General features: G+C 42.9%; 1 protein-coding gene across 6 annotated transcripts in view; it reads left to right on the forward strand.

Moving 5' to 3' along the window:
* ERC1 (ELKS/RAB6-interacting/CAST family member 1) overlaps positions 1-13233 on the forward strand; it is a 539371-nt gene that overhangs the window by 99673 nt on the left and 426465 nt on the right. The gene's annotated exons all lie outside the window — the stretch shown is intronic.

Genomic DNA, 13233 nt, shown 5'->3' on the forward strand with positions numbered 1-13233 from the left:
CCCCCACGCTTTGTGTCCGGCCACTGGGGGTACATTTTTATTTAAAAATGTTGAAAACCCCTGATCTATGTCCTAGGCTGCAACATCTGCCATGTCTTCCAAATGAAAGGATGCCATTGGACTGGGTTTTTCTGTAATATATATTACTATAATATGAGTGCTTCACAGACATTAATGAATTTATCTTTACAAATGCCCCTCTAAGCATGGGGCAACTGAGGCACAGAGAGTTTAGGTCAAAAGTTTCCAGTAATTTGGGGTGCATGCATTTAGGAAATTAAGATTCATTGTATAGTGCTTATCATGTTTGAAGCAGAACTCTAACGTTTTACCCATGAGTGCTGAGCCTTTACATAAATTAGACTCTAGCATAGCAAGTTGGTTACACAGAAAATGAAGGATATGCAATTAGTCACTTTGAGCCAAGCTACACAAAACTTTGTGGCAGAGGCAGGGCAGAAGCCAATTCTTCAGGGCATTATTGAAATGAATTAGCCATGACACTGAAGGCAAATCCTAGGGGGGCTGCAGTGGTGCAGTTGTACCACTCCCTAATTTGATTCCTGTTCCACCCGAACTTCAAAACCAATTGCCTGGGAGGGGCGGCAGCACTTCTGTTCAGATAGTGTTGAGTGTGTCTTGTGACTTCATGAATCATTATAATCTGCTTGACTCCTACTAATCTCTCTTTACTCCACAGGTATTAATGATTTATTAGTCTTGATGTTCCACTAATCAAATTACCTTTCTTCATGTTATCCTTTCTTCATAATCCCTGTGCCAATTTTGCTCTCTGTTAGCTATTCTTGGTAATGTGTCTCTTCTATTTCACGGCCCTGAAAACAATTTTAGTTCTTGCTAAAAGACTCAAATGTGGTAGTATTAACTCAGGTGAAGGAATGACTGACAGTGAAGTATTAGAGATGCTGTCAAGACACTTGAGAAGACTAGGGTTTTTTTTTTACAAATCTGAGTAAGATGTACACTTAAGTGTAACAGTTACAAGATTAATTTTTTTTTGCTTTTTGCCTAGATTGTTGTGGGTTTTTTTAACTTAATGTATAATCTAGCAAATGATTGCACATTCCACTAAAATTATATTTGTTTTTGCTTTGATCTTAAATCAAATAATTGTAATGCTAGGCCCCTAGTGTATTAGTAAAATGTCTAGTTTCTCTTCAGCTAAAGAAATTGAATGTTATGTTATATGTAGGCTCCCACCCATGTTGTAATTGCGCAGATTTTGTGGAACTCCTGAAATCAGGTGATCTCCGCAAAGTCTGCGGGGGGGAGGGGGACCTTACTAAAAATAAAATGCTGACTCCCCAGTGGACACCGCACTCTGCCCATGAAAATGGATGCCAGGCCCACATTTTCCTGCGTAAATCGTCTGGCAGCTGCCTCAAGTTTGGTAGGACCCTACATATAAACTAGTTAGGTTGTGGTAAAATTAAAGTGGGGGGACAGGAAGTTCAGGGTTTTACTGAGCATAATTTTCTGTGTGCATGCTTTTACCGTGTGCTAAATGAAAGTTGGCCTGTAGTAGCCAGCTGTCTCTCAGTGTAAACATAAACTACTGTGATTTCATTTGCTGCATGATAAAAACTTGCACATGAGTAGTTAATAAAGAACAGCTGACTTCTGAGAATCCCTATCCCTTCTTTCCCCATGGTAATTAGTTTTTGTGCACGTTATTGCCTGGGCTTTTAAAAAAGCAAGCTAAAAAATACCAGAATTGTACTATTAGCCAGGTTGAAGCCTTTGCACCCATAGTGTGAAACACTGAATGGTGTTTGTGATAGCAGTGGGTGATTGTTGTCCTTTACGTGGACCAGCCATTAGCTGGGGTTGTCACAAACTTTGCCAGTGGATTTCACAGGGGGACAGTGGGGGAGCTGTAAGGGGTCCAATTCTTGTTGTGGCAGCTCAGCCCTGGCCCCTTACCTCCTTTCCAGCAACAAGCTGAGCTGGGGCTCTGCCGACCTGAATACAATGGTTTGCAGCCTGCCACAGATAGCCCGGGCTCTGGGCAGGCCCCTGCCGCTCACTGTGGAGCCTGGGCTGCTTGCAGCAGGGAGGCTACAAGCCGCTGAACCAAAGTTGGTGGAGCTCTGTCCCAGCACGTCGCTGGTGGTGGGTGCACGTGCACCTCCGGATGGACAGTAGGGAAGGGACCAGGGCTTCACTGCCACAACAAGGACCAGGCCCCTCACGGTTCCTCTGCCATCTGCCTCTGGCACACCAACATTTTACATGTTGAGGTTGGGGTATTTTTAGCACTCTGCCCCAAAACATTGCCAACCCCTGTCCTATATCTTCTCTTCAGAAAAGTTTAAGAGTTCTCTTAGAATGGTTAAAATGGATTTTTCCTTTTTCCTGTTTTCTGAATGAACTAGTCTGTCATTATTGAGACTCTCTAAACCAGCACTGTCCAACTGGTGGCCACATGTGGCTCACAAGGGGTTAATTTGCAGCCTCCAGGCTCTCACCTGGCTGCCATTCTCCCCATGGCTCCAGCTGCAACAGCAGCCAGTCTTTGAGCTTCCCATCCCTCCTCTGGCTGCTGCTTCCAGCCCTTGCCCTAGGAGACAGGGCAGCAGGGCAGTACAGGGAGCTGAAGGTGAGTGGGGTATGGTGGGAAGGCATAGTGCCCATGAGGGTGCACATTACAGTGGGGGAGGGAGGGGAAATTGTGTACATGCAGTACAGCAGGGATTTGGGGTGCATAGTGGGGTGGGGGGCATGCCTGCTCAGCCAGGCATCTTATAGCTCATCTATGGCCTCTGCTGGTTCAGCCACCAAGGTGTGTGACCTCCAGGGGCTTAGAAGTTGGACAGCCCCGCTGTAAAATATACAGCTGTAGGCAAATACCCAGGTTGAAAATTTTCATTGCAAATGGTTTTAAAGTTATGCAGGTAAAAATAAGCCTTCCAAATGTGAAGTCTGGGGCAACTGATTGTAGATAATATATTCAGGCATTTCTTATGAAATGAAATGTATAGTTTCCAACAGAGACATAATTTTACCACTTACATTCTGTCACCAGTTCAACATTCCCCCTTCCCCCACACCTACCAGTCTCATACCTATTGTCTCCTATTCCCTCTGATTCTCACTGCTGTGCACTTGCATTTTTACAGACCTGCATTTTGCGTATTGGCTTCTGTTCCACCCACGAGAGCACACAAAACACCAGCAGACTCTCCCTATGTCTGAAGAAAGGTGTTTGTGCCGAAAGCTTGCAAGGAACAATTTTTCCAACTGTTTTTGTTCTGATAAAAGATATCATGTCTACCCAAAGAACCTTGTCTGCTTGTGTCCTTAGACCAGGGGTGGGCAATTATTTTGGGCAGAGGGCTGCTTACGGAGTTTTGGCAAGCCATTGAGGGCTGCATGACAGGCAGCCCAGGGCAGATGAATATTAATTTTCTAAATTTTTTTAGAGGTCCTGCGGGCTGGATTGAATGGCCTGGCGGGGCACATCCAGCCCCTGGGCCGCATTTTGCCCACCCCTGCCTTAGACCAACACAGCTACAACCAACAGCCCTAATTTGAAATATAAACTTTTTTTGTACTGGGATCTAGCAATGGTTTTTCTTTTTGTTGATGAAACTAATACTTCAATCTCTCCAAGTTTAAATTCATACCTTTATTTTCTTATCTAAAGTTTTGTCATATGCTAATTAGTTTGTGGTATTTTGTGATTTTTATATAGGAACACATGTTTTGTGCTGCTGTTTACAAAACAGGATGTAGTATTATTATGACACTGAAAAGGTTAATGTAAGTTAAATTCAGATGACTCAAGTTTTTGCTGATTTTTAGTTATTCCAATTAGGCTGAGGGAAGTTCATCATGCTCCATCAACTAGGAAGTATTCTTACTGTCCATTCCCAAGACCTGTAGAATAAAGGTTGGCAACCTACGCCTGTGGGCTGAATCCAGCCTGTGGATGTGGGGCTTTGGTGGCATTCACCAGTGGAGCTTCAGTAGTGGTCACTTTCCCCTGCCCCTGTGGAGAGAAGCACTGGCTGCAGGCCAGGCACTGTCCCTGTGCCATGGTGGGGAGAAGCATCAGCTGTAGCAGGGTTCTAGTACCCACATTCCTCTGGCCCAAACTGGGTCACAATCTTTTTTTTTAATGCCTAGAAAAAGAAAAAAAATCACAGAATCAAAATTAGATTTTTGTGTTCTTAGGAGGTCCTTATATTGAGGGGTTTTTTTCTTCACCTTATGAGAATTAAGGTATACGTAGAAATTGTAGCTGGGACTGAATGACATGATTCTAAAAATAAAAATAAAAAATCCTTTGCAATCTCCAACATAGGAAGGTGTTTGCCTTTTGTCAGATGGAGTAAATTGGTTTGTAATATTGAAACCAAGTGAATTAACAGAAGTGTATTACACTGCAAACCATGGTAGCTAGACAAATTTTTCAAGAAACATTTTTACTAGAACTGGCAGCATTCAATTCAAAATTTCTGTTTATCCTGCAGGCTTTGAAATCTTAGGGTAAAATGGTCTACATAGCAATCTTGGTTCCTTTTGGACTGTAAGACTCTTTACTTCTGTCAGTTTATATTTAGGCTTTTAAATTTACTCTTGATGCTTTAGCTTCTACAGTTTCTTGCGGATGTGTAGTTGCTGTAGAGAACACCCCTTGAACCAAATGAGTCATTTGTGTGAGTCTAATTCAGCTGACAAATATACTACTGACAATCTTAAGCTTTTTCTCTGTAGCATTGCTTTTTCTTCTGATTCTATTACATGAGAATTCAGTGTAAGGTTGTTGTTGTTTTTTTTAAATACAAGTCAGTTTATTTGCTCCCACTTAAATCCTTTTAAAATTACAGTTTTGCTTCAGAGCTAAGCTTAAACACTGTAAAAAATCCCCCCTTATTTCCATACAAACAAGGATTCCAGTGCCACACAGCCATCTTACTGTGAGCACGCAGTGGTTTTGGAGTCAGCTAGTTCTGTTTCATCACAACCCTGCTGGACACCTGACATTAGCCCTTTTGTCAGTTTATTTGCGTGGGCTGCAGCTGAATGTCAGCAGGGACTCCCTTCAGACAGCCAGGCCTTTGCCTCCAGTATGAATTCAGCAGAATTTACTTCCAGATAATGTTGCCAAAATGTTAACTCTTTAAGAGCAAGAAAGAGGTTTCCCTGTTTCCTCTCTTGTTTTGTGTCTGAAATACCAGTATGCCTTTAAAGCCCAGTTTGTCCTAGCTGTTGGAGCAATGATTTCTGCCAAGCTCAAGGCAGTTCATCGTTTTAATAACCTTTGGCGCACAGCTACTGCAGGGAACGCTGAAGGAATCATTTCTGGGAGTGTTCAAGTTTTCATGTGTGCTGAGCTGTTGGCAGGAAAAGCAGATGCATGTTCTTCTGGAGAGTCTGCCAATTTCTGTAACTGCTAAGCATTTGAGAAAGGGAGAACTTGGTGTGGGATCCCTCTGCTGGTTATTCTCATGCCATCAAATACATCATACAGTTATTGCATCTTTAATTTTAAGACACTTTCTGTAACTTTCGGAAGAATTGTTGTCTGTTTTTTTTTTATATAGTTTCCTTTCTCTAAATTTCCTTGTTTTTACTTTATGCTTCCAGAGTGTACTATTGATCATAGAAATGTATGCCAGACTACAAAGACTATATCATTAGCTCAGGTCTTTCTTAGTACATAGCATTTTGCATTTGGAGAATACCACACTCATTGAACAGTAGCTAGATAGCATGTTAGCATATATGCATCATGAAAGCTGTACAGGATGTGCTATCTTCTCATCATGTAATTGCACTAAAGTCACTTAAGTAAAATTTTGACAACATGGTTTTCTATCAGAAATACAGATTTATTAAAAAACAGAATATGTTGTGTAAGAAGACCAGTTTCAAGAAAATTTTATCAGGAAAGATTTCTCACATTTTGCCTAGAGACATGAGACATTTCTGGTCAAAACATAAGAAAGGGAAGAGTTTAACCAATAGTCCATTAGCCAGTCTTATCAGGTATAGTACCATGGGATGTGGAAAACAGTTGAAGTTCCCTCTTTATCTAATTCAGACATGGGTCATAAACCTCAGTCTCCCACAGCCCTAGTGACTACCAGGCTATTGACTATTCTATGATGGTTCTGTCTCAGTTCCTTCTCTAGAGGCTGTTTCGCTTTGTGTAACTGTACGCATTCCATATACCCTAGTGGATATGCAACTTAAATTGGGATGTAGGAGACCTGCAAGTCCTTGCTCCAATATGTATTTTGATTATTTATACAAAAGTAGATCATCTTTAGCAGAAGGTTTGGGAGACCCTTCCCAGAATACCTTATAACATAATGGTTAGAGAACTCGCTTACAACATGGTAAGGTGGTGGAGTAGACCTGGGATACTCAGGTTTGTATTCCATCAACCAGGCATTTGGCTATTCTGAAGTGAAGATCTCTCCTGTATGGCATGTGGCAAGAGTTAGGCAGCTGTGGAGGGAGTTCACAAATGCAGCACACTAAATAGAGAGCAGCCTAAAATTAGTGAATAAAAACCGGTGAGGGTAGGGATGTATTTTAATCCCAGAGTGGGACACTGATTTTACTCTGGTCTTCAGGGAGGGACCTCCCTCCATTTGAGATTCAAAGCCCTAATACTTCTGGAATTAAGCATTTAAAGACCTTTCTTTCAAAATTGGAGTCAAGGGCTAGTCCTTTCTTTCAGAACAGTGGTGGTTCCCTCCTTTTATCCAGTAGCTCACTAGCTAGCGCACTCAAGAAGTAGAAGACCAATACTTCTCTGTCAAGGGATAGTTATATACACATCTACCTCCCCAGGAGAGTGCCTTTGTAGCAGATTACAAGCCTCTCTGGGGTGTAAATCTCTCAATTTCTCTCTTGTTGAAACTGTTCAACTTTGCACAAAATAATTACAGATTATAAATGTTTATATGTAAATACTAATTGAAGTGGGCACTTGTTAGTGCCCAGGTTTTCTACTCTCAGGCTAGGTTACAGAGACATGCTTCTGTTTGTTCCTTCCTTTAATCTCACATCCCACAAAGTGGAATAACTTTAATAGGAGAGATTGGGAGCCCACCACTCCAGATTGGCCTATATTCTGATAGTTGTGCCACTTTCTTGAGAACTAGGAAACTTGGATTTAAATCCTTAGAGACAAAGAAGAGGAAGGCATTTTTGAACCCAGGTCTCCTGGGTTAATTTATTGCACATCTTCCTGCTTATATGGAATCTAATTAATGAGATGTGTGCTGAAAGCACCTACTACTGCTTTGGTTTATTCAGCCAATACAAGTGCAAAATACTTGTTTTTTGTATTTGGGTGGAGCTGAGACATAATGTAGGTGATCAATACTGTCAATATTGAGATACTTTTAGCCATGTGCAAAAATGGACCTGTAGACCAGGGGTCAGCAAACTACAGTCTGTGGACTGGATCCAGTTCTCAAAGAAGCTGGACCTGGCTTGCAAAGGTCTGGCTCAGTTTAGATTGGCACAAGGAATTAGGTAGAACACAACTCTGTTGAGCTGCTCATCTCTGCTCATCACCCCCAGAGGCCTCCCTGCTGTTCTATCATGTGTGTTCTTACCCTCACTGCAGAGGGGTAGGGTATCTGCCGCTCTGCAGGGGTAGGGACTCAGAGTCGTAGTGAACTGATCTTTGTCATCCTGGTGAGAATTGGGTGGCAGTGTCCTGCAGGGGTCGGTGCTTGGTCCAGTTCTTTTCAACATCATTATTAATGATTTGCATGTGGGGGTGAAGAGCTCACTGGTCAAGTTCACAGGTGACACCAAGTTGTGGGGGAAGTGTGATCATGCTTGAAGATAGGCTACATATACAGGTGGACCTTGACAGGCTAGCAAGTTGGGCGGATCAGAATCAGATGAAGTTCAACAATGAGAAATGTAAAGTGCTCCACCTCGGGATGAGGAACGCTCAACACACCTACAGGCTTGGCAGCACCAAACTGACTAGCACCACGAATGAAAGGAACCTGGGGGTAATAATAGACAACAGTATGAATTTGAGCTGAGAGTGCTGTGCTGTAGCCAGTAGGGCAAATAATAGGCTGGCATGAATCAATTGATGCATCTCCAGTAAAACCAAGGAAGTGATTCTTCTGCTCTACTCAGCACTGGTGAGACTGCAGCTGGAGTACTGCATCCAGTTCAGGGCACCACACTTTAACAAGGACATGGACAAGTTTGAGAGAGTCCATAGAAGAGCCCACCTGTATGATCAGAGTCGTACACAGCAAGCCATACAAGGAAAGGCTGAGGGATCCAGGACTTTTCAGCCTGCAGAAAAGAAGGTTGAGAGAGGACCTGGTAGCAGTTATACTCTACACTAGGGGAGTACATCAAGGGCTCGGTGAGCAACTGTTCACCGAGCACTGGGGAAAACTAGGAGTGATGGCCACAAACTCCTGGAAGATCTGTTCAGGCTCAACATTAGGAAAAACTTCTTCATCATGAGGGTGTCCAGACTGGAATAAGCTCCCTTCAGAGGTGGTGCAGTCACCTGCCCTGGAGATCTTCAAGAGGAGACTACACGGTTACCTTGCTGGGGTCACATGACCCCCAGTTGTCTTTCCTGCTTTGTGCAGGGGGCTGGACTTGATGATCTTCCAGAGTCTCTTTTGTACTTATAATCTATGAATCTGCAGCAAGCGTAAGTGCAGGCAACTTGGGCACTCCTAGGGGAAAGGATTTATAGCCCACAGCAAGGGGCCAGGTTGCAGGCTCCAGCCTACAGCAACAAAAAGTCACCATTCCTGCTTTTGATGCTTAGGGGAATTTGAAGATCTTGAAGATTCCAATTTTGGGCTAAGGGCTGTAGACAGAAATTGGGTACCTAACTCCATTTGTGGATGTAGCCTTGAGTGCTGAAAAGGTCTGTGCCAGAAAAAATAGTTTAATTTGTTTTGCTTCTGGATTATGTGAGGCTTTTGCAAACGCCTCTCAAGTCAGTTCAGATTCTGGAATGCAGATTAGCTCAGCAGCCAAGATCAGATGAATTTGGAAGATGTTACCTTCTTAGGCAAAGGAATTGTAATGATTGAAAAAATGCAGGCAGGGGAATGGATGAGAAGCTGTTGGCAAGACTCTTAAGTGTACTGGGGACCTGAGTAGTTCTCTAAAATGGTTACCAGTGCAACACTATTACTTCTTGGTATTGTGCTGCTGTAAATGTGTAAGAGGATTTTTTTTTTTTTTACAGCTTGGTTGGCATGAATGAGTAGACTAGTAGCTTGGCTGGCTGTCTGCCAGCCAGCTCATTCACCTGGCATGCTTACAGCAGCTCTTTCAAGCTTTTAAAGCTTGGAGGTACAGCTCACATTCTTGCCTGGAATGCAGCTTCCGAGAAGTGACACTGATGATTTATGTTTCAAAGGAAGCATGTGGTAAAAAACATTTGAAATTTCAGTCTATAATGTGTCCAGGGCATAAGTTGTCTTCCATTTGGAAAGTAACTGATCAGGGGGAAATAAAATTTAGATTGCTGGAGACACTGTGGACCATTAGAGGAATTGGCAAGTAAACATGAATTCATGTAAAATATCTGTGTGAAATATCCAGAACTTTCATTATACCATATTTACTTAAATATAAGATGACCCTGAATATAAGACAACCACCCAATAATTAGATTATATATTGAACATTTATAAATTTGCTATAATTTTCCAGGTATAGAATCTAATTATTGGAGATTTGCCTCGAATTTATCCCCCTCCCACCACTACAGCAGGGAAAATAAATCTGGGGGAGTTAGGTGGCCCCCTTATCTTTGACCACCCTCTGTAGCCCCTTCTACCCCCCTCCCCCACCTTGCTGTGAGACCCTGCTCTTCCTGAGACACAGAAATGAGGGGCAAATTTGAAAACACTGACTTAGAAATAAACACGCGTATAGTTATTTAATAGGGCTATGCAAGGCTTTGGACCATGCTTCAGATCCGGAGAAGCTTCAGACGTTTTGGTGTCCGAAGCAGCATGTCCAGATCAAAGCGCTGGCTTCATTAGGCTTTCCGAACTGCTTTGGAGCCGCCTCAGAGATCTGGATATAATGGGGAATCAATTAAATATCTATAACTTTGTTGTTGTTTGTCTGATTTAGATGAAACTTGCAGGGGTGGTAGCCTCTGTTGAGAGCATGAAGCCTGCCAGGTTTCAAGATCAGTGCAGAGGTTTCGGGGGGGAATTGCACCCCAAATTCTTGAAAGCAAAACTCATGTCATGTCTATGTGTTACACCACAGGGGGGTGAAAACTGCAGGTGTTGTAGCCCCTGGTGAGGCCATAAAGCCTGCCAAGTTTCAAGAAGATAGGAGCTACACCCAAACTCCCTGTGTTCCGCCTTCCATCTTTTATCTGTAACCCCTTTCCACACCTCCCATACCTGCTTCCATGATAAATCCCCCATGTCCGTTAACCTGTCCCTTCCTTTAATTAATTTAAGTATATTCTTTGCCCCTTGTATCCCAACTACCTTCAAAACTTCCCTTTAACAAAAGACCCCAACTGTGCATAATGAAGTGGTGGCTTTTCAGCCCACAATCCCGTCCACTGGTTCCCTAGCTTCCTCAACAGTCTGCCCCACCAATATTTACAAAATTTCCCCTCACTCCCTTCCCTCCTTGCCCCTCTCTCACCATAGCTGCCACTGCGTGTCCATAAATAAACACCTCCACTGCAGGAAAATCCCACCCCCCCAGTTCCCTTGCCTTGTATAGTTCTCTGCTTCCAACTGACTCTGTTTTTCTTTCCCAAAAGAAAACACAAAACTCCCTCTGAATTTTCCTCGCCTGAAGTCAGGATGGTGGATACACCATCCCCATAAATTAACAAGAGTCCTTATATAGTACAAACTGTGTATGATAGTAGTCCAAAGCTGAAAGCCTTATGATCATTTGGCTGTGCCCCAGCAGAGTCAACTGAGTTTCAAGCCATGGTGACCCCACAGTTCAGCACTGCTTAGTATGTGTGTACTCCAGATACCTCCCACAAATGATCCATGTGCTAATTAGCCTCCCACTGATGACTGGAACTGGGTGTTCTTGTCATGAGTCATGGGATCCTCCAAAAATTTATATGCAGATGAGGCATCTTGGTCCAGCTCCACCTCATGAAGGGTGGAGCGACACCTGTCTTATTCAGATGGTCTGCACTGACTTATCTAGATTCCCACAGTTTCTTGACCTTTTGGCTCAGATCAAGTTTAGCTAGTTGCTGCGCTGCACTGGTCTGTTGCCCAGACTGAGATGGATTTGAATGGCATTGTGTAGTGGAGGGTGCGGTCTTGTCCAATGCACTGTGGACAGGACACTCTATAAGAGTCATATAAGTAGCTTCCCAGTGGCCAGCTTGTTGTGGGAGGATCTCGGCTATATGCCTGCTTTATGGAAATAGAGGAATCTTCCCCAGCTTGCTCCTGTAGCTGTTGGCTAAGGGCAAGTGAGACTTGGGGGGCATCGAAACTCCAAGCCTCCAGGCTTGGACCTGCACATAGGATGCCTGTCAATGGATTTGGGAGTATCTAAAGCCCCAGACTGAAGCCCCAGACTGAGGATACTTGCTGGTTGTAGCACCACATATGATGTTTTGAACGACTGGGTTTGCTCCATGGAGAGGATTCGGAACTGATTTGACTAATTTGACCTGGAATACAAAGAATTTTCCAAAAATATAATTGTCTAAATTCCCATCAGTATGTTTGCCCCATACCGACTATATGTTTTATAGTCAGGTTCAGTGCTGGCTGCATTTAGTCAACTTCATAGTTGGTTTCCATTACTGAGCACATGCTACTTTTGGCAGAAGTTTAATGATAGACATTGTACTCAAAGTGTTCTCCTTGTATGTGATAATAAGATGAGAGGTTTTTTCCCCTCTATGCTGATGTGGGGGATGGGGAGGGGAACCTTATCTTGTATTCAAGTAAATGCGATAATTTAAGTCTTATTTCTGGTGAAATTAAATAGGGACTACTAAGTATTATAAAATTACAAAAAAGGGCATATATACTGTGTAAGTGTGCAGTAACACTCATTCGGTGTGTGGGTTGAGGGAAACCAAGCCCTAGAAGCTTTAAACATCCTCATACTGAATAAAGGAAGACTGAAATAGTTTATAGCTCTACTGTCTGCCTTCATACATCATTCTCTGTAACACCAGTAGTTGTTAAAATCCCTAAGAATACACTAAATGAATGTATGTGTCTATCAAGTACCAAGCATCCCTCCCTATTTATAGCCTTTCCCATAGGAGCTGGAACAGATCATTTCTAGAGGAATCGCTCAACTCAACCTAGATTACCTATTTTCTTCATAACAAATATTGCAATGTAATTAACATTCTGGACTGTTTGTATAAAAATGAGTCCCCATGTTTGAATAGTTAAGGATTTTATTTAGGTCATAAACCTCAGGAGTATTGTATTTACTTATGTGCCAAATACAGTATTTCTGCAAAAATTAGCCTTCCAAAATTGGGGTGACTGTCTTAAATGGGGAAGCTAATTTTCTGCTCAGAATAGAAGCATGGAGATACTATAAGAGAGCTGCTGCTGCTTTTGCTTCCCTTCCTTCCAGCAGCTGCATAGAAGATGGGATGAAGTTGAGCAGGGGCAGATCAAAGTGTTGGGGGGCAGTGGTGTGGTGGTACCCATTTTGATTATTGCTCCACCCAAAGTTTAAAACCAGCTGCCTGGCAGCAGCAGTGGCATTTTTATTCACACAGTGCTGAGGGCTTCAAATGACCACATGGCTCATTACAGCAGGGGTGGACAATTATTTCAGCTGGAGGTCTGCTTAATGAGTTTTGGTGAGCTGTCCAGTGCTGCAAAGGTAACCCCATCCCTTGACGGGTGCCCTGCCCCCTGGTTGCCATCTTGGGACCTGAAGTCCCTCACCTAACTCCTGGCCTTTGCTACCTGAAGTCCCTCTCTTTGCCCCAGGAGTACTCCTTTTGGGAGGGAGAGGACAGGGGATCTTGAAACTGGGAGAAAAAAATAATTCATATACTAAAAAAAAATTGAACATTTACTATTATTTTAATTTGATCTAAAAAAAATTGTGTCTTGATTTATGTGCGTTTCCATAGTGTATCTAGAGGCAATTGCTCAAATACAGTCTTTCTTTTGTATAATGTGTGGGGTGGGTATGGTGGGGGTGGCTGTGGAGGGGTGTGGGGTATGTGTTTGGGGTGGGGTATATAGGAGG

Source organism: Gavialis gangeticus, unplaced genomic scaffold, assembly GCF_001723915.1.
Source record: "Gavialis gangeticus isolate Ggan-Ray unplaced genomic scaffold, GavGan_comp1, whole genome shotgun sequence".
Classification (NCBI taxonomy): domain Eukaryota; kingdom Metazoa; phylum Chordata; order Crocodylia; family Gavialidae; genus Gavialis; species Gavialis gangeticus.